Source organism: Prenolepis imparis, unplaced genomic scaffold, assembly GCF_030444845.1.
Source record: "Prenolepis imparis isolate NDT839.2.m4 unplaced genomic scaffold, iyPreImpa1.0 SCAF_10, whole genome shotgun sequence".
NCBI classification, from domain to species: domain Eukaryota; kingdom Metazoa; phylum Arthropoda; class Insecta; order Hymenoptera; family Formicidae; genus Prenolepis; species Prenolepis imparis.
This window is the reverse complement of record NW_028141168.1, coordinates 263,451-283,314: the sequence shown is the minus strand read 5'-3', so window position 1 is coordinate 283,314 and position 19,864 is coordinate 263,451. Positions and strand designations below refer to the sequence as shown.

Sequence of the window (19,864 nt, the reverse complement as noted above, 5' to 3'; positions counted from 1 at the left end):
GTCGGACGGCATCCATTCCCGCCCCTGCCGAGTTCCACCCCCCTGGGGAGGACCACGGCGATGCCCCCGGGCTGATGGTCGAATCCCGTAAAGGGAGGGAACCGCGGCCATGGGCCGCGGGGACCACAGGGGCTCACTAGGAGCCCCATTGCACGTGGTCCCCCGGGTAGGGACGCGGCAGGGGCGGCCCTCTCACCGGTGCCTTAGAGCGCCGATGGGAGGGCACTACTGCCTGCGGGAGGATTCCTCCCCCTTCTGGGGGGGAACTCTCAGGAGAAGAGCTCCCGGAGCGTCGGCCGGATTTCTCATCCCTTTAGGGAGAGATAGGGGGCCCCGTTCCGGGAGCGGGGGGTGGCGGCTCGAGCGGGAACTCTCGAGCCGTGACCCCGCCACCAAACTTTTTGGGAGGGCGCGGCGTGGGGGCGGTGCCCCCCTGCGCCGCAACCGGGAAGGCCCGCACGATGTGTTCGCGGGGGGGAGTATCTTCTTCACGGGGAAGATGCTCCCCGAGAAGGTAAGGCCAGGGGATGGCAAGAAGTAATGCTTCGGCAGTTCCTTGCCATCCCCGTAAGCGCCAGCGTAGGCAGCCGCTGTGGTTTTAGTGCGGTAGGTCTTGGACCCCACCACCGATCCATACGTGGATCGGTGATGGGGGACAAGGAGTCCCACATAACCCTCATCCCCTACCCGGGGGTGAGTGGTACCATGAGGTTTCCACAGCCCCAAAAAAAAAAAAAAAAAAAAAAAAAACGGTTACGCTCTTGACCGATTCGTTTTGTCGAGAACAATCGATTATCACGAACGGACCGTTACGTAGAAACATTGAGACGGTGAGACTCGGCTCGAGATACTCGTATCCATAATAGTTCTTGCAGAAACGCGCATACGTATCGTACAAAATCGACCATCTGTTTTTATCGAAATCCAGATTCATATCGTCGTACGGATAACATTCCGAATTTAGATTGAGTTTCACGTTGGTCATCTTGCAATCGTCGAATCGACTCATATCCTCAGACATGATGTTTTTTCGACCTGTCTGCAGAGCGAAGATAACATATCGTGGTTTCTCCAGCTGAGTCGCCGTCTTAATGGCCCATGAATGCTTGATTGTACGCTGCAATAGCGGATACTCATACAGATCCCACGAGCAAAAACCGAAGCTGAGGTAATGTCCACTTTCCAGAGCGCGCAGCATCGACAGTTTGTTGATCTCGTTTAATAACACATGTGGCATTCGCCATTGTATTTTGAATATATTGATTAAAGGCTCCAGCGTCGAATCTCCAAACAGACAATTGTTTTCATTGCGCGATAGTATTAAGATTAACTCATGACAAGCGTTAATCACCACTCGTCTGTAATCGCAAAATTTCAATAACATGTAGAGCGGTACTCAAAAATTGAAATTTCCATTCACAGTAGTCGGATCACTCCAGCCGGCGTTTCTCATAATCACGCTTCTATCGGATGATATTGTTACATAGTTTTTGAGCGTAGTTGTTACTCCTACGTCTGTTGCGATCAATCTCCACGCCATCGAGTTCGTATCGAATCTCATCGAACATGAATGCGACACAATTATTTCCCAGTATCACATCAGATCCTTCGGCTAGTTTATTTATCCTTAGTTCTCCCTCGATGTATAGGAAACTCTCATACGGCAACGTATACAGATCCTGTTGTTGTATGGGTATTCTTTCTCATCACTGTGTCCGAATGTTGTGTTAGCGAACGGGTTGTACATGTGAGTCTCGATCTTGACGAAGCGATCGTCGAAGATTGGCTCGTCTCCGATGTTGAGGATATCGGTCATCGTTCAGATGTTTCGCACCGCAAATCCCAAAGATTGTAAAAATGCAATGTTCGATGCGTTCAGTTTCTCTTTCTTAGTGCAACCGGATGATTGGATATTAGCGAATGTCGACGTTGTTGTTGTTGATGTCGCTGGCCTCGTAAAGATTGTGTTATCTCTCGTGTCTTTCGATCCGTTCAACACGAGCATCTCATACGCCGCAAATGTACGTTATTGCTATCGCCGTCGTATGTGCAATCTAATGGTGATCTCTTCTCCTCGAAAATCGAGCAATCGTCTGTCTTGGTTGACAACTCGTAATGATAATCCGTAATGCTCCGCACGATGATTGGCAGGTAAATGATGTGTACCGGTGTTCCGATATCTTATATCCTGGTGGTACCCTCGGTGAAAATTCATGTATCGTATGAACGAGTTTGCCGTTGCTGTACGCGCCCGCGGTCACATTACATTCTACGCGGATAATGTTCACGTTGATAATATTAATCGGCATGTCCGACTTGTACCATTTTCGCGGCTGCAGTATACGGTTCGAGAATCCCAGCAGCGATCCAATGTTGTTGGGCTTCCTAAAATTTATTCTGTAGGCGCATTTGATCTCGCTCCTCATCGTATTGTAATTAGCGTGGAGCACTATCGGATATTCTTCATCTTCAAAGTCACCATTGTCAAAATGTTTTTTATCGCCGTCACGAACAGCGTGTCACGGACGTTTCCGTGAAATTGCTTGGTTCAAAAACTCATATATCGCTTGCAGCTCGTACGATCCCTCGTGAATCGTAATTTCCACGTCGTCTTTGCCAAAGTAAAATTTATTATTTGAGGAATTCACGTTCGATATTGTGTGATAAATCTCAAAATGGGCTAAACCGAGCTCGTATTCATCGTCGCTCAAATCTACGGCGGGAAAGTAGTTTACCGCAAGGACGATACTCTTCCCAGTCAGCGTGAATGTCATAGACATGTTGACAAAACTGTTTAACGAGTACTGAGTTAAACAGCGCAATGTCTGTCTTTAAATTCGCGTGCATCAACTGCTCGGAGAAACTGTAAGCACAATTGTCCGCAGATGCTTTGATTGTAAGTTTGAACAGGCGTGTGATTGTACTGTATCTTTGTCACGTTCCGCCCAAAATATCGCACCAACTCATTCGGTGGTTGAAGATTGCCAAAACTGTCGAAATATATAGCGCCATTCCCCCTCTTTGGGTACGCTACCCAATGAGAACCTTGTCCTTTGAAATTATCCAAATTTACGATGCCGCTCTCGTTTCGATATATACCACTGATTTTTGGCAATGAGTCACGCATGAAGACACCTCTAAAGTACGGAATGCGCATACGTTTTGCCAGTTGTAGCAATTGTATGTTGGTAGTTACGCCCTGCGGCATTTTTAGCGTCTCTGACGTTTTTCTATCTTTTTTTCGTTAAAACGCCTCGTCCGTGTTTGTACGGAGCGAGATACAATCCGTGACCTTCCATGGCGCGATTGTGACGTAGCATCTCTTGCAACTGATGTTGCGCAGCTTTTCCATCGTTCACCACTTTTGCTACACCAGCCGCTCCACCGATCAGGGATCCGAGCGCACCCAACATTGGTAGAAATGGCAGTACACCACCACGTTTCGCTACCGGAAGTATCCGTTTCTTCGCCATCTTCTTCTTCGTCTTTGTCTTTGTCTTTGTCACCGTCTTCAGGCCCATACCGAACTTTGTCTTGGCTTTCATCGCTGTCCAGACAGCTGTGGCGGCGACTTTCTCACCGAGAGTCGAATCTCTCGCACCGATGCGAGTTTGCGCTTTCTTGGCGAGTATCCTATCTGTCGTGTGTCTCTCGGTGAGATCGTTGCTCCGAGAGTACACTATATCGTGTTCACGTCACGCTGCGTCCAATGGGTTGATACCTCGATCGCCTCTAGCTAATCGCTTTTGTAGTCGCGTGCCCGGACCGCAAAACTGATAGCCGGGGATATGGAATTCGATTGGAAGTGCGTATATCGAGTGATTTTATAGGCCTCTACCTATTCTCGTTGACATTCGCTGCAATCCTTTATCATCGGTGCTGGACCGTCAATGTGCGTTCGCTGCCATGGTCGATTGTAATGTTCGAAACAGCGGCGATAGGTTTGAACCTCCAAATCCGCCTTTATATGTTCCGGAAGATTGTCTAACACGCAGTGGACGTAATTACCGCACATTCGCAATAAAACTGCTTTCGACACAAATTGTAGCTGTTCGGCGCTCAAATCACAAATATCGTAAGGACTTGATAGCAAGACGAACATTTGTTCGTTACTGAGCAATTCGCGGTTTCTCGCAGCTATAAATAGGCAGACGTTCGATCCAGTCAGGAGTGAGAAAATGAAATTCGTGCGACAACCTTTGACGATACGCGTGACGAATTACGACGACAGATTACGATTGATGGGAGACAACGCGGAGATTCGCAGACACGGTACGATACTGCTGACTACTATACGCGCGATCGTTTGCGGCCCCTCGAATTGCGGTAAAATTAACGTGTTGATTAGTTTGATAGGAAGCCCGCACGGCGTTCGCTTTGAAAACGTGTATGTGTACTCGAAGTCATTGCAACAGCCGAAATATCGGTATCTGGAGAATTTGTTGACATCGATCGACGAAATCAGCTACTTTACATTCTCCAATAACAGTGACGTCATTCCACCGAGCGAGGCACATCCAAACTCGATTTTCGTCTTCGATGACGTGGTGTGCGATAAGCAAAATACGATAAGAGAGTACTTTTCAATGGGACGTCACTCGAACGTCGATTGTTTCTATCTCTGTCAGACGTACGCGAGAATACCGAAACATCTTATACGTGACAGCGCGAACCTTCTGATCTTGTTTAAACAGGACGGTACCAACTTGAAACACGTGTACAATGATCACGTGAATGCCGACATGTCGTATGATGATTTCAGTGAATTATGTCGTACTTGTTGGCAGCAAAAGTATGGATTTCTAGTAATAGACAAGGATAGCTCGCTTATGAACGGGCGATATAGAAACGATTTAACGTGTTCGCGATACCGCAAAAATATTAGTCGTTGCCGATACTCTGTTGAGAAGGTTAAAACGCAAGCGTTCGACACTCTGTTAACATGGCTGGGAGCGATAATATTCGCGAGCGTGAAAAGAGAGTGAAGGAGATTGCGAAAACGAGCGAATCGATCCGCAAAAAACATCGCGCTTTGAAAACAGGTAAGATCGATGACGATATCGCGGTCAAGACCCACTTTATACCTATTATCGAACCGCTACAAAAGATCGTCGACAACTCGAGCTCGATCGCGGTGAAAAACGAGTCGGAAAGTAACGCTGGTGAAGATTAAAACGTTACCCATCAAGCGGTATAAAAATGAAGATGAGGAGGAGGAGTATGAGGAGGAGAAAGCGACACCGAAAAAGAGGAAATGATCAAACGTGGATCGCTCATCGACACCGCGTACATCGGATGCTTTACTGGATGAACCGCCGATAATCTTTACACCATTCGCGACAACAAGAATTGTACAACCTACGATACCCGAAACACTCGCAAACGAAAATGCTTTCGAAACCGCGGGCAACTCGCTTGAAACATCGTTCGTTCGAAACAGGTTACAAAAGCCGAAAGGTCAAGAAATGTTGCGAATGCACTTGGGACCACTGGGACAAGAGTACATGAGCACTCTCCTCGGTGGCGATAAAAAAAAGAATTCGATTACGTGTACGGTGTCTATTTCGACAAGAATGAAATGCTGTTCGGTAACAAACGATTCGACATCGACAGAGATGACTCTCCAATTATAGACAAAGTGAGATACATTGGTACACCAGGATTATACGAATTGATTTTTAAGAGAATTCCCGATGACATTATTTACACGGAGAATGATATGCAAAAATACAAAGCATATTATTGGCGACGAACGCGCATAAACGCAATTATGATGCGCAAGGCCAATTACGAAGCAACAGGGGATATAAGTACAAACAAATAATCGCACCATTGATGTCGACCGAACCGAAAAGGAAAACATCTGGAAAGGGAAAATTTATGCCTCGCGCGATGACGCTAACCGACAATAAGATCGATTACGTGCACTGGGACGGCCCCAACGAGTTAGTGGATCGCCTACGATTGCTCGATGCTTCGCGCCAAGCTGGCCACAACGCTCACGACAACGAGATTCTGTCGATCATCGAGGAACTTCGCGAAGTCGGCATTATTATAAATTAAACGGTGTCTCGACAAAACTAATCAGTCGATCGGCGTCACTCGCATCGAAAAAAAATGCCTATCAATAAATCAAATTTGGATTATTTGAACGAAGAAATGATGCAACCGGCACAAGCATTCATTGGGATAGATTGGTTACGTGGGCGAAAACGCTCTGTGTCGCGTCGCTATGGACTATGACGCGAGGTCGCGCAAGATTCACCGTGTAGCGCAACCTGAGGCTGACACCGATGCCGTCAACAAACTCTACGTGGAACAGTGTGTTAAAACGTTGAGGTATCAACAAAAAGCATCAGACCGCGTTCGAGAAGGATATGCGAGCGTTAGAGACTGCGATAAACGAGCTTCGACGTGCGGCTAACGCTAATTCAGAAACGGCTATTAACCTGTAATGAGCGGCAGTGAACGGATTAGGAGCGGTTATCGTACAATTGTCGAACATCTACGAAGGATTATCGAACGACTGCGAACAATTATCGAACAGCTACGAAGGATTATTGAACTGCTATCTAACTACAATGAATAGCAGTGAACGGCTAAGAAACGGTTGCGAAAGGCTCAAGAACGGCTACGAACGAGGTTGCGAACAGCTCAGAAACGGCTACGAACGAGGCTGCGAACGGGTCAAGAACGGCTATGAACGGGTCAAAAACGGCAGTGAACAGCACAGAAATGGCTACGAACGGCTAAAAAGTGACAACCAACGGCAACGAACATTTCAGGAACGACTGTCAGACAGTTATCTATCAGCTCAGGAACGGGTCAAAAACGGCTGCGACTGGGTCAGAAACGGCTGTGAACGGGTCAAGAACGGCTGCGAACGGGTCAAGAACGAATATCGAATGGTAGCGGATGATAAAGAACGGCTATTGAAGGACGAAATGAACGATAAAACATAAATGAATGATAAAATTAATGACAACAAACGGCGATTGAGAAAAACCGGTGAAATGAAAAAACAACATAGTTTAGAGAAACGGCAGTTGGTGAACGAACTGCATGCACCAGCGAGAAAAAATTTTCCCCGAAGACATGTCATAGTGCGGGGATACGATGACCTGTGGGAAGCTGACATTGTCGAGATGCGTCCATACTCCCGTTTCAACAGAGGTTGCCACTACATACTCACTGTCATCGATGTGTTGAGCAAGCACGCGTGGGCGTACCACTCAAGAGTCAAGGTGGAAGCGAGACAGCTGACGCTATCACCGAGATAATTCGAGACTGCAAGAGATGCCCGAGAAACATACAAACCGATAAGGGGAAGAAATTTTACAACGCTGATGTGCAACAGCTAATGCGAAAACATGACATTAATCACTATTCCACTTATTCGGTATTGAAGGCATCGGTCGTCGAGCGATTCAATCGCACGCTGAAGAACGATATGTGGAAGATGTTTACGCTGAATGGAACTTACAAGTGGATCGACGCGTTGCCGCGACTCGTAACGGATTACAACGCGCGCAAGCATCGAACAATCGGCATGCGACCCGTCGACGTTACCCCCGCGATCGCTGAAAAACTCTTGGCTACCGTGTACAACCGCGTAAATATCGCGAGTCCGGCAAGGTTCAAAGTAGGCGATTCGGTACGCGTTAGCAAGTACAAAATACTTTTTGAGAAGAGTTACACGCCAAATTGGACAACCGAAGTGTTTAAGATTGTTAAAGTGCAGCATACTAATCCCGTAAGCTATCTACTCGAGGATTATCACAAAAAATCTGTCGCTGGAGCGTTCTACGAGTACGAGTTGCATCGCGCGAATTATCCGGACGTGTATCTCGTGGAGAAAGTATTGTGCAGAAGAGGTGACGAAGTTTACGTAAAATGGTTGCGATTTGATAATTCGCACAACTCTTGGATACATAAGGACAATGTGATTTAATTCATACAGATTGTGTTTATTTTTTAATTTTAAGAAAAAATATACAATGTGTACAACGTATAAAAAATATATGAAATACATATAAAATTTTTGAAATATGAAAATGTACATAAAATATGAAAATATATAAAATCTTTATTAATACACCCTTTCCAATAATCGTTACAATACATGAAATATGAAATACATACATATGCACAAAAATCTTTATTAATATTTCAATAGTATAATATGTTACATTACATAATATTATATTACACACACACACATTATATTCATTATATTACATTATATTCATTATATTACATTATATTACATTTTATAAAGGTATCCGATAATGTCCCCATGGTAATGTGTCAGTTGAATCAGGTATGACATACCGCTTGTCATCGTACGGACTCAGAGCAATTTTCGTCTCGCTGAGAGTATACACTTCGTGCAATTTAGATCTTATACAAGACTGCTGTCGCGTCATTTCAACCTATAAAAACTTACCTTTAAAAAAAAGGTAAAAAAGGCGCCTAGTATGGACACGCCAGTAGTGAAAAATTACTCATTGCAAACCCATGTAGAATTGTAGTATAAAAAATTACCTATTGCAAACCCATATAGAATCATATGAAAAATTATCCATTGCAAACCCATGTAGATCGTACTACAAAAGTAATGATATAAAAAAAATTGCGCGCCAAGTGAAAGTAGAAACTTTTGTACCAGTGGAAAATTTAAGTTGCAAACCTATAGAGTCGTATAATGAACCAGTGAAAAATTTAAGTTGCAAACCCATGTAGAATAGTATAAAAATTAAAAAATTATTAAAATTAATACAAATAAAAAAAAATTAAAAAATTTTAATTAAAAAAACTAGGCACTGCTAAATTTCAATATTAATTTTAGCATATTGTTTAATTTAGCAGTGCCTAGTTTTTTTAATTAAAATTTTTTAATTTTTTTTTATTTGTATTAATTTTAATAATTTTTTAATTTTTATACTATTCTACAAGGGTTTGCAACTTAAATTTTTCACTGGTTTATTATACGACTCTATAGGTTTGCAACTTAAATTTTCCACTGGTACAAAAGTTTCTACTTTCACTTGGCGCGCAATTTTTTTTATATCATTACTTTTGTAGTACGATCTACATGGGTTTGCAATGGATAATTTTTCATATGATTCTACATGGGTTTGCAATAGGTAATTTTTTATACTACAATTCTACATGGGTTTGCAATGAGTAATTTTTCATACGATTCTACACATGGGTTTGCAATGGGTAATTTTTCACTATTGGCGTGCCTATACTAGGCGCCTTTTTTTACCTTTTTTTTAAAGGTAAGTTTTTATAGGGATATCATTCATTTTTGTATATGATTTAGATTTACTAGGGTTGCTCAAATAATGCCATTTTTTTCAGAAACTATTTATTAAACAGGTTTGAAATGTTTTTAAACATACATGGATATTTCTTCTTTTTAAATATATATTATTTTTTAATATAATCTCAATCAACTTCTATAACCTTATACCAGCACGATACAAGTATATGTATGCCTTTACTGTATCAACTCTTGTTTTTTCTACGTAACCATGTCATCACAGCTTCAATCATCCCCTCATCATTTTCCCAATCTTGTTTCGCAGAGATCTTTAAATTATATGTTTAACACAGTTTAGCGATAGCTTCCAATATTTAACTTTTTGAACCACTTAATTAAATGCACTTCGCGAAATACGGTTTGGAAGATGAAGAGAGCGTGATTCAAATGTGAAAACATGGTTACGTGGAAAGGACAAAAGTTGGTACAGTAAAGGCAAGTAAATACATATAATGTATCGTACTGGCATAAAGCAATAGAAGTTGATTGAGATTACCATGTATATTGTATATAAATTGTTGAATAAATATTCTGAAAAAATAATGTAGGGCATTACTTTTTGAGCAACTCTAGTACTATTTCAAAAGATTACAATGTCCTCATTCTGTATCTGCAATGTAAAACATATTTAAATCATATTTTATATTAACAATTATATACTTATGAAAGAAATAGCATAGGATGGCAGCGTAACAAGAAAGTAGTTATTATTGTGAAAGAAATATAGAACATCACATATAAGTAGTATTGCATATCACATGTATGTAGTATACATTGCAAAATGTAGATCCTTCTATTTCTTTCTTGAATACATATTTATAATGATATTTGCAACTACTTTCTTGTTACGTTACCATTTTACTATTTCTTTCATAATAATAACTACTTTCATGCTACGCTACCATCCTACTATTTCTTTCATAAGTATATAATTATTGATATAAAATGAGGAAGTGAATAATAAAAGTTAATAATAATAAATAACGTAAAGATGTATTTTTGATAGCTCATAGTACTCATAATAGTACTATGATTATCTATACATTATTTATTATTATTAGCTTTTATTCGCTTCTTAATTTAACATCAATAATTATGTACTTATAAAAGAAATAGTAGGATGGTAGCGTAGCATAAAAGTAGTTATTATTATGAAAGAAATAGTAAAATAAAATGGTAACGATACATGTGATATGCAATATACTACATACATGTGATATGCAATACTACTTATATGTGATATACTATATTTTTTTCATAATAATATAATAATAACTATTTTCTTGTTACGTAACCATCCTATTATTTTTTCATAAGAATATAATTGTTAATATTGTTATAAGAAATATAAAATAAAATAATTACTTGATTCTTATAAATCTCATCTTCTTCTTCTATCGATTATGACCCTCTGGCTGGACTTCTCTTATAATAAATAAAAACGAGCTAACCGCACACTTAACCTATGTCACATGTCACATATCACATACACGTTATATACAGGGTGTCTCAGACCACCCGTATCACCCTATTATATCGAAAACTGAGCGCGGCAGACAAAAATGTTACAGACAAAAGTTGTAGGGCTTCAAGTAATGCATTACATAGTAATATTAGTATGACCTTGAAGAGTGTTGTCAAGGTCATATAAAAATGACCTTGAAATTTTTAAATGGAAGTACCTATATTTCATTCCATATTCTTGTAGCTTATCTCGAGAGCTTTTCAAAACACTATATGTAAGTCTCTTTTTATTAAGTAGTTTTCGAGTTATGGAGCTTAAAAGTTACAGTACCGCCGGCGTTAGCATTACTCAAAGTCTACCGCGCGAAGGTTGCCCGGTCGGATTTACATTTCTTTTGTATGTGCACGCGCGTATGTTGTGTGTCTGTGTGTGTGTGTAAATGTATGGCTAGATGCTACATGTGATTAGGCCTGATGTTCGAAATGTTTACCGTTTACTTCAATACAAGCACGTATTCTTTTCTTGAAATTATTTGTTGCATAAAGAATTTCATCGGCAAAAAGCACCGCTAGGCGGCGCATGGCGTAACAATTAATCCGTACATAAAATTCACTTAAGCGGAATTATTAACAGGGTAGACAAATTCGACGCCCAGTTATAGAGAAAAGGACGCCAGAAATTCTTGCATCTGCTCAATTGTATCCCCACGATTCTTTAAGGCGTAGAGAAAGAGATTCTGGTATTAGTCGTGCCACGATCCACCGGATTTTTCATGAAAACAAGCTGCATCCGTACAGGATGAGTCTTCACCAAGCATTGACGATTGTCGATTTTAGAAACAGACTTGAATTTTGCAATTGGATACGTCAACAACCACAAAACTTTCATCAGAAAATTTTATTTTCTGATGAAAGCACATTTAAAAGTGACGAGTCTGTAAATACTTGGAACTGTCGTTATTGGGCACAAGAAAATCCTCATTGGTTCCGAGAAATTGACCATCAACATGTTTGGAAAGTCAATGTTTGGTGCGGAATTATTGAAAAACATGTCGTTGGGCCGTTTTCTTTGAAGAGGACTTAAACGGTGCTCGATATGCCAATTTCATTGAAAATAATCTTCCGCTTTTGTTTGAAAATATTCCTCTACAATTACGCCTAAACATGTTTTTTCAGCAAGATGGATGCCCAGCGCATACATCTATAGTTGCTCGTCAACGATTGAACAATATGTTTCCAAACAAATGGATAGGCAAATATGGCCCACATCATTGGCCAGCACGATCACCGGACCTCAGTGTTCTCGATTACTATTTGTGGGGAAGAGTAAAAGATCTGGTATACTGCGAATCCCCAACGACAAGAGATAATATGATTCATAGAATACTCGACGCTATTCGTTCTTTAGATGCCGATGAAATTCTTTATGCAACAAATAATTTAAAGAAAAGAATACGTGCTTGTATTGAAGTAAACGGTAAACATTTCGAACATCAGGCCTAATCACATGTAGCATCTAGCCATACATTTACACACACACACACAGCACACAGACATACGCGCGCGCACATATAAAAGAAATGTAAATCCGACCGGGCAACCTCCGCGCGGTAGACTTTGAGTAGTGCTAACGCCGGCGGTACTGTAACTTTCAAGCTCCATAACTCGAAAACTACTTAATAAAAAGAGACTTACATATAGTGTTTTGAAAAGCTCTCGAGATAAGCTACAAGAATATGGAATGAAATATAGGTACTTCCATTTAAAAATTTCAAGGTCATTTTTATATGACCTTGACAACACTCTTCAAGGTCATACTAATATTACTATGTAATGCATTACTTAAAGCCCTACAATTTTTGTCTGAAACATTTTTGTCTGCCGCGCTCAGTTTTCGATATAATAGGGTGATACGGGTGGTCTGAGACACCCTGTATATATCCCGGACCATTTAACCTATAAGCACACATCTGTCTGTGGTAAACATTACGAAGCACTAGCGCCCTTGTACCAAAAGCTGGAACTGTACAAGAATCGCGCATGCGCACATTGGGGACTTGCGAACGATGAAGACGTGGACGTTTCTTACAAGAAATTTTTCATATTGAAACTTTGCATCGTGATATCTTCGTTTATAATGAACGTAGAGCAAAAATAAAGACACTTTCCTTATTTAATTCGACCTCAATCTTTCGATTAAGACTAGTAAAAACTCGATCGCTTCAGCCGTTATTGAGCATCCGAAATCTATGATTACCTCAACTGTCCGATTCGCGTAAAGATACACGGTGCCTCGCTTCTAAGGGGTCGGCTTCGCCCAAACTAGGCGCGAGACACTACCGTGTCTCTTGATCTCATCATTCAGACACCGCGTATAATCATCAAATGTTATCGTTCTCGCGACAACGTTACTCTTGACACCTTTTACTTTTTTTGTATCCTTCTTACCATCCACTCGCAAAGCGTACATTTTTGCTCTGAGCCCTACAAATTCGGTCATTATCGCGCCGTTATTTTCATCTTTCATTAGACCCGGTACCTTTTTATTCACAAGCGGTATACCGCATGATTGTCCGCAGCGTAATCACTCGTATCGAATCTGGCGATATCGCGTTTCATATTTTCATACACGTCTTCGCATTCAATATGATATATTAAACTGTCGGTGTCGGTGTACATTACCTGGCATCTGTCATGATAGAGCGGTAACATATACTCATGATGAAATTCGTACAAACACGTTTTAGAGATGTCGAGTATACACATGCCGACATATATTGGTTTGTAAAATTTTACCTCGAGTTTACGTAATTCTACGGCAATTAAATTTTCTGAAAAGATACTTCTACTGTGGAAATTTGGTTTCGCAATCATTGCCTCTGCACCGTATTGTCCGTCCCACTTTGTCAATAATTTTACATCGACACTACTACGCACATTTTCCATCGTTTTGCCAAATACCGCATTATTCATTAATTTGTATAATTTTTTTTCTTAATCATTTTTTGCATGAGTTCTAAATTCTGTATTAAGTTCGATGTAATCGCGGAGCCATGCGGATTGAACGAATTGTAATATGCGATGTATCTTTACGATAAGAAGGCCGTGACGCATACACTGCTGCAGGTTGCGGTAGTGTATCACGTAACGCTCCTTAACGTATAGCGTTGCGAGAAGCTTATCTTCCCGCTTACCGGGTGGCTTGTCGCGTATCGGGCAAAATGGCAGGTCAGTGTGCATGTCGTGAAGATGCTGCGGATATTCTAAATCTACTTCGAGGATATAGCCTATAGGCGAATCGAACGCGATAGATGATATGTCAAAATTAGATACATCGTCGACCCATCGAAAATCTGAATAAGGCATGGTTGACACATTGCCCATCCATACAAATTATTTACATCAAAATACATAAGATACGCTGATGGTTTCGATGAATCGTACGATTACATGTACTTGTTATTAGCACGGGCGTATCTGTTGGAACATTGACTTAAACCGCCGCGTATACCTCGTTCGATAAACATGACCATGTTAATGTCTGTAAGCAATTCGAATGTAATATTTGTATACTTTAACATTGCGTCCCATGTATACCCAGGAAGAGTATAATAATACGCGGGGTCGAGACTATAACTTTTAACACAACTATCGCGGAAATTTTCAAAAATATCTGCTAATAACAAGACATAAATTTTTAAATACAGATCGCTATATTCGCCTAGCGTTCGAAGGGAGAATCGGTTCCAAACGTTTTCGGCGTGCGCGTAATCGCTCTCGGATACTATATCACCGGTCAAAGAACTGTAAAATGATTCGCGCGGTGGTAAACGCGTATCTTGCAGTTTGTTGACACAGTCAATGTATTCGTATGGAAAGACATCCTTCCGTGTTAATAAATTAAAATTTTCTGTCGGTAAATTTTGAAATTCCGACTGTAAAACTTTGAGTTTATCTTTATCTAAAAAAGATGCCAATTTATCGAGACTTGTAGCGAGAAATTTATATGAATCGATAAAACGTAATTTGATATGATTTTTCGAATTTTCTTGTGTCAATTTAGCAGTTTTTGTAAATGAAATATATTTTTCTTTCATTATCGGAAGTAATTCGATTTCCCCTTCGAACGCTGTAGCCATATCCTTGATAATAAAATGCGCGTCGTAACCTGATAAATTATGAAAAACTACTGGAATACAAAATGATTCTTTATAATTTAGATTACAATTTGAGTGCGCGGGACCTCTGTACCGTCCGGTTAGATGACAATGATCGCGTACGCGTGTATCGTCTTGTACGAATGGTTTTTCGCATATATGACAATGCGTCGCTCTATAAAATTTCTCCCACTCGTCTCGCGTTAATTTCGCCATGGGGACATTTGTCGTTAAAATAGTCTTTACACTTAACGCTAAATTTTTAAGTTCTTCAGCGAACCATGAAACGCAATCGGCGCTACGGCGAGAATTATAAGCAGATAACGAGTCGTCGTACGAATAATGTATATAATAAGCAACACTAAATACCTGGTGATGTTGATAACTTTTGGCTTCTTTAGTCTTTACCAAAACGCATTCCAAGTCGGCGTACACTATGAATGGAAGCCGCTCTTTCCTGGTGTAACTGTTAAAAGATAACCACTTGTCCTTGTCGCTTGATAACCGGATAGCGCAGTCATTTATCTTTCCACAGTATATCGTATGTGACTGTAACTTGTCCTCCGATCCGAAATAGTGCAAGCATCTGTAAAATAGAAATTACAATTTACGATTATTTTTATATAATTTTTATATAATTTTATTGCAATAAATAAATATATATATATATACGCACCGATCGCAGATATACTTCTTGTGATCGTGTTTGCTCAATTGCGTGCTGACAAGTCGGGATAGGTTCTTGATCCACGCGAAATGTCCAACGCTATTGCTGTTGCTGTCTTGTATGTACAGAAAGTTGACATGTTTGTCTTTCTTTTGCTCCGAAAGACGTATCGGGACAATGCAGTTCTCAATACTATATACATTGATGGAGATGTCATTTGCCAGTTCAAATTTTTTAATTTGATTTAAAGTCACTGGAAATTCGATATCTTGGAGATTTAGCACCGCCGTATAGTGCGGATATGACGATGTTCTCTCACTATATTTTGTAACTGGATGCAAAGCGGCCACCACTGACCACGCGAAACAGGCATTATCCGTTGATCGCACATTAATCACCGCTCTTTGTCACAATTTCTCGTGACAAGTTTAGATAACATCCTGCGTGCATTGGATTATATTTGTTTATATTTACAGTTAAATTTATTATTTGTGACAATGCCCAACCACTATCATGTTCTTGAAATTCTTCTAGCGATGTTAACGTGGGCTCGATAACGCGGCGCTCGTACCACTCGCGTAAATCGGACGTGCGAAAGAGTTCATAGTTTTTTGTATTAACACTTTTGTTGGCGCGTTTATCACCAGACACAAACTCGCCATTAAACACAGTGTTCACTTTGACATTAATGTGTCTTTGCATTACTTTCTGCACGTGTTCGATCACAATGTCTTTGGCATCCTCGAGAAATTGACGAGGTTCGATGTAATTATTGTTTATTACCGCACCGGTCAAGATGCGGCTTTCGAACGTATCAATCTCTCGCCAAACGAGTCTTTCCGCATTATTTTCACCACTATAATCACCACCACTAGATATAAACCTTGTCTGTAATCGAGTCTTTGCACTCTCGAGTCGCGCGATTCTAGCCACCAAAGATTGTCTATTTCCGATTGAAAATCGCTGACGCTTGACACGGGTGCGTTCTTCGAGCTGTTCGATAAACTCTTCGCAACGCTGCAACCATGTAAAATATTCGCCCAAGGTGGCGACTTGGTGGGACCGCTCCAACAGGTCGCGTTCAGTTTCCTGGTCGATGTTTTCCATTTTTTTCCCCCCACACACTTTAAATCACATCACATTCTTCTACGGAGCACTTGCACGTGACTTGTCCACACGAGAAACAATACCGTTCACTATCTTGAACGCGATAATGCATAAGCATATATTCATGACGGTTGAAGCGTGGGATATTTTCTATAGTACATATTGTTCAAGTTCATCCTTATCATCGTCACACATTTTTTGGAACATTGTTAGGTGGTTAGGATTTTGCCAACGGTCATACTTTGAATTACGCAAATTATTCATCACCAGCAATTCCACACACCTTCCAATATCTATAATTTTAATGTATAGAGCTCTGTGAAAGTTAAATTGGATCTTTTTGCCGATTTTTGTCGCATAATGATCTATTTCATTATATTGTGACACCTCATGGATCGCATAATCTTCTTCATCTCTCTTGCATTCATCCCACGTCCGTTTATATATTTTCCGTCTCATGTAGTAAGACCAATCAGAGGGAGGTTCAGTATCGATAATAATTCTTTGTCTGACGATGTGTTTACTAGTTCCGCGTAGACCGAGTTCGCGATCGCGTAGAAAATGCACTGGTGATATTCGTTACACATCCGGATATTTTTCTTCGTTCTTCGGAACATTGATAGTAGGTATACTAGGCCGATTCTAACTACGGGGCAATAAGGGGGGTGAGGGGCGAGGGGAACCCACGGCGCGGGGGAATGACGTCACGCGGGGAAAGGGAATGACGTCACGCGGGGAGGGGGAATGACGTCACGCAGGTGGGGGAATGACGTCACGCGGGGAGGGGGAAACGTCCGCGATGTACCGCGAGGGGTCCGCGGGGAGGGGGGAGCGTCCGCGATTTTGGTGCCGGGTCCGCGAGGGGTCCGCAGGGAGGGAGAAGCGTCCACGATGTTAGGGTCCGCGAGGGGTCCGCGGGGAGAGAGGAATCCGCGAAAGACCGCGTGAAGCTTTGTGGGCGAGGGGTCCGCGGGGAGAGGAAAACCGCGAAAGACCGCGTGGAGCTTGATGAGTGAGGGGTCCGCGCGGAGAGAGGAACGCGAAGGAGAGCGCGAGGCGAACGCGAGAGAGAGATGACGCACGCGAAGGAGAGAGATAGCGGTCGCGAGATAGTGCGAGATGGAGAGGTAGCACAGCGAGGAGATGACGCGAAGGAGAGCGCGAGGCGCACGCGAGCGAGATATCGCAAGAGAGGCGTATATGCAAGAGCGAGAGAGATAGCGGTCGCGAGAAAGAGAGAGATATCGCGAGGCGCACGCGAGAGAGGTAACGCGGCGAAGGAGAACGCAAAGAGAGAATTTTTTTAATTAATATTTTTTCTTTTAATATTTTTTAAATTAATATTTTTAGGATGAGGAAGGGGAGAGAGGAATTTTAAAATAAATACATTTATTTAATAATTTTAAAGGAAACAAGAGGTAGGAATCTTATTCTAAAGCAAATAGATTTTTTTTGTTTTTTAAATAATTATATTTGATAAGTGTGTGTGTGTGTATGTATTTACAAAATGTGTGTGCGTGTGAATTTAAAATATAAAATATACAATATATAAAATATAAAATATAAATTAATATAAAATGTAAAATATAAATAGGGGATGTGGGGCGGTGTTGAGCGATGGTGATGGTGATGATGAGGTGATGGTGGTTGAAGCAGCAAGCGGAGGCGACGGCTGGGCGGGACTCCTGTATAACACAAAAAATATTAATAATCTTTAAAATTTTTTATTTATTATAAATTTAAAGAGATACTTACTACATTTATTCCTTCTCAAAGAAGTCGCCATGCTCACAAGGAAATTGCGATATCTTTTTTTTTTTTTTGTATCGAAGGGGAAATCTCCAAGGAGATACCCTGGTTCCGCGGGGACGAAACGTAGGGTTATGTGGGTTTTAGGAAATTATGAGATATTTGAGTATGTAGAGTAGCTGTATGACATTTTCTCAAACCTATTTCTCGTCCATGTATCATCTGGACGATTGAATTCACCGGAGTGTGTGTCGAAAGCGCAGAAACACTGGTATCTACGCTTAAGTAACATTTGCGTAGAAATTTTCTTTCTCTTTCAAGTCGCGCGATTTGAGCTGTCCGTGATTGCAAATTTTTAATTAAAAAGTTTTTCGGGTTTATTGTCAGGTCTACAAATGTCAATAGTTCTTGTGAGCATTGTCCTTCTAACAAGTCGATACATTCATCGCAATCTAACTCCCAGAACAGATAACTCACTTTATCACTTTTAGTCGGACGCATTCCTCCCCTTAAAATGTTTTTTTCCATCGCAGCAGCAATTTTTAACACAAGTTCTTCCAGCGATGCAATATATTTAATCAGAGTTACCATCTTCACAGCACTTGCAGAATTCACACTTTAAGTGTTCCAATTTTTAACAGTTTAATGTGTGCAAATAGGACACACACTGCACGATAAAATTTGATTTAGGGAGCATCTACAGTTGCAACACGTTTTCCCTTCAATTAGAGTATATCTTACAGTTTCATGCAACCGCACAGCACGAGCATAAGTCTGCTACTCTATGACACGACACATATATTATAATGTTGCTCCCCTCTTGATTTTAATTCTACATCTCTCTTCATCTCTTCATCTCTCTGTTCTAACTGGAGTATCATCCAGCTCATCATTTTTCTACATCTCCAGAGAGTTTTGTCGACTATGTATATCAGACAGGGAAGAAATAATTAAACACAGTTTAACAGTAAAATAATTTATTTGTTGCAAGCATTATAAATAATTTTATTTATAGCACAAGTTATCAATTCACAATCTATAAGTGATTCGCTATTAAACATATTACTATCACGTATCGCCTTTGCGGCATTGCTCACATCGCGGATATTATCACATTGTAAAATATTTACAAATTGCTTAAATTTTTCATTAACACTATGAGTATTCTCACACAGCCAGGAATACATATGATCAATACATTTTTCGAAATCGAATAAATGTAGTAACGTTGATGGCTTCATGTACAAAGAATTATCAGATGATGTAATTTTTATAATTTTTGAAGTATACATGTTAACCGCTTCGAGTGTTAGATCTCGAATCCATAGTGGAGTTTCAGTTAACCGCTCAATGTCTGCTCGTTTCTGCATTAGCAATTTCCACGTTTCAATA

The 19,864-nt window shown here is 40.8% G+C and overlaps 1 pseudogene; it reads right to left on the bottom strand.

Moving 5' to 3' along the window:
- Window positions 1-6,355: 6,355 nt before the first annotated feature.
- On the bottom strand, window positions 6,356-18,509 carry LOC145942129 (uncharacterized; annotated as a pseudogene).
- Window positions 18,510-19,864: the final 1,355 nt, after the last annotated feature.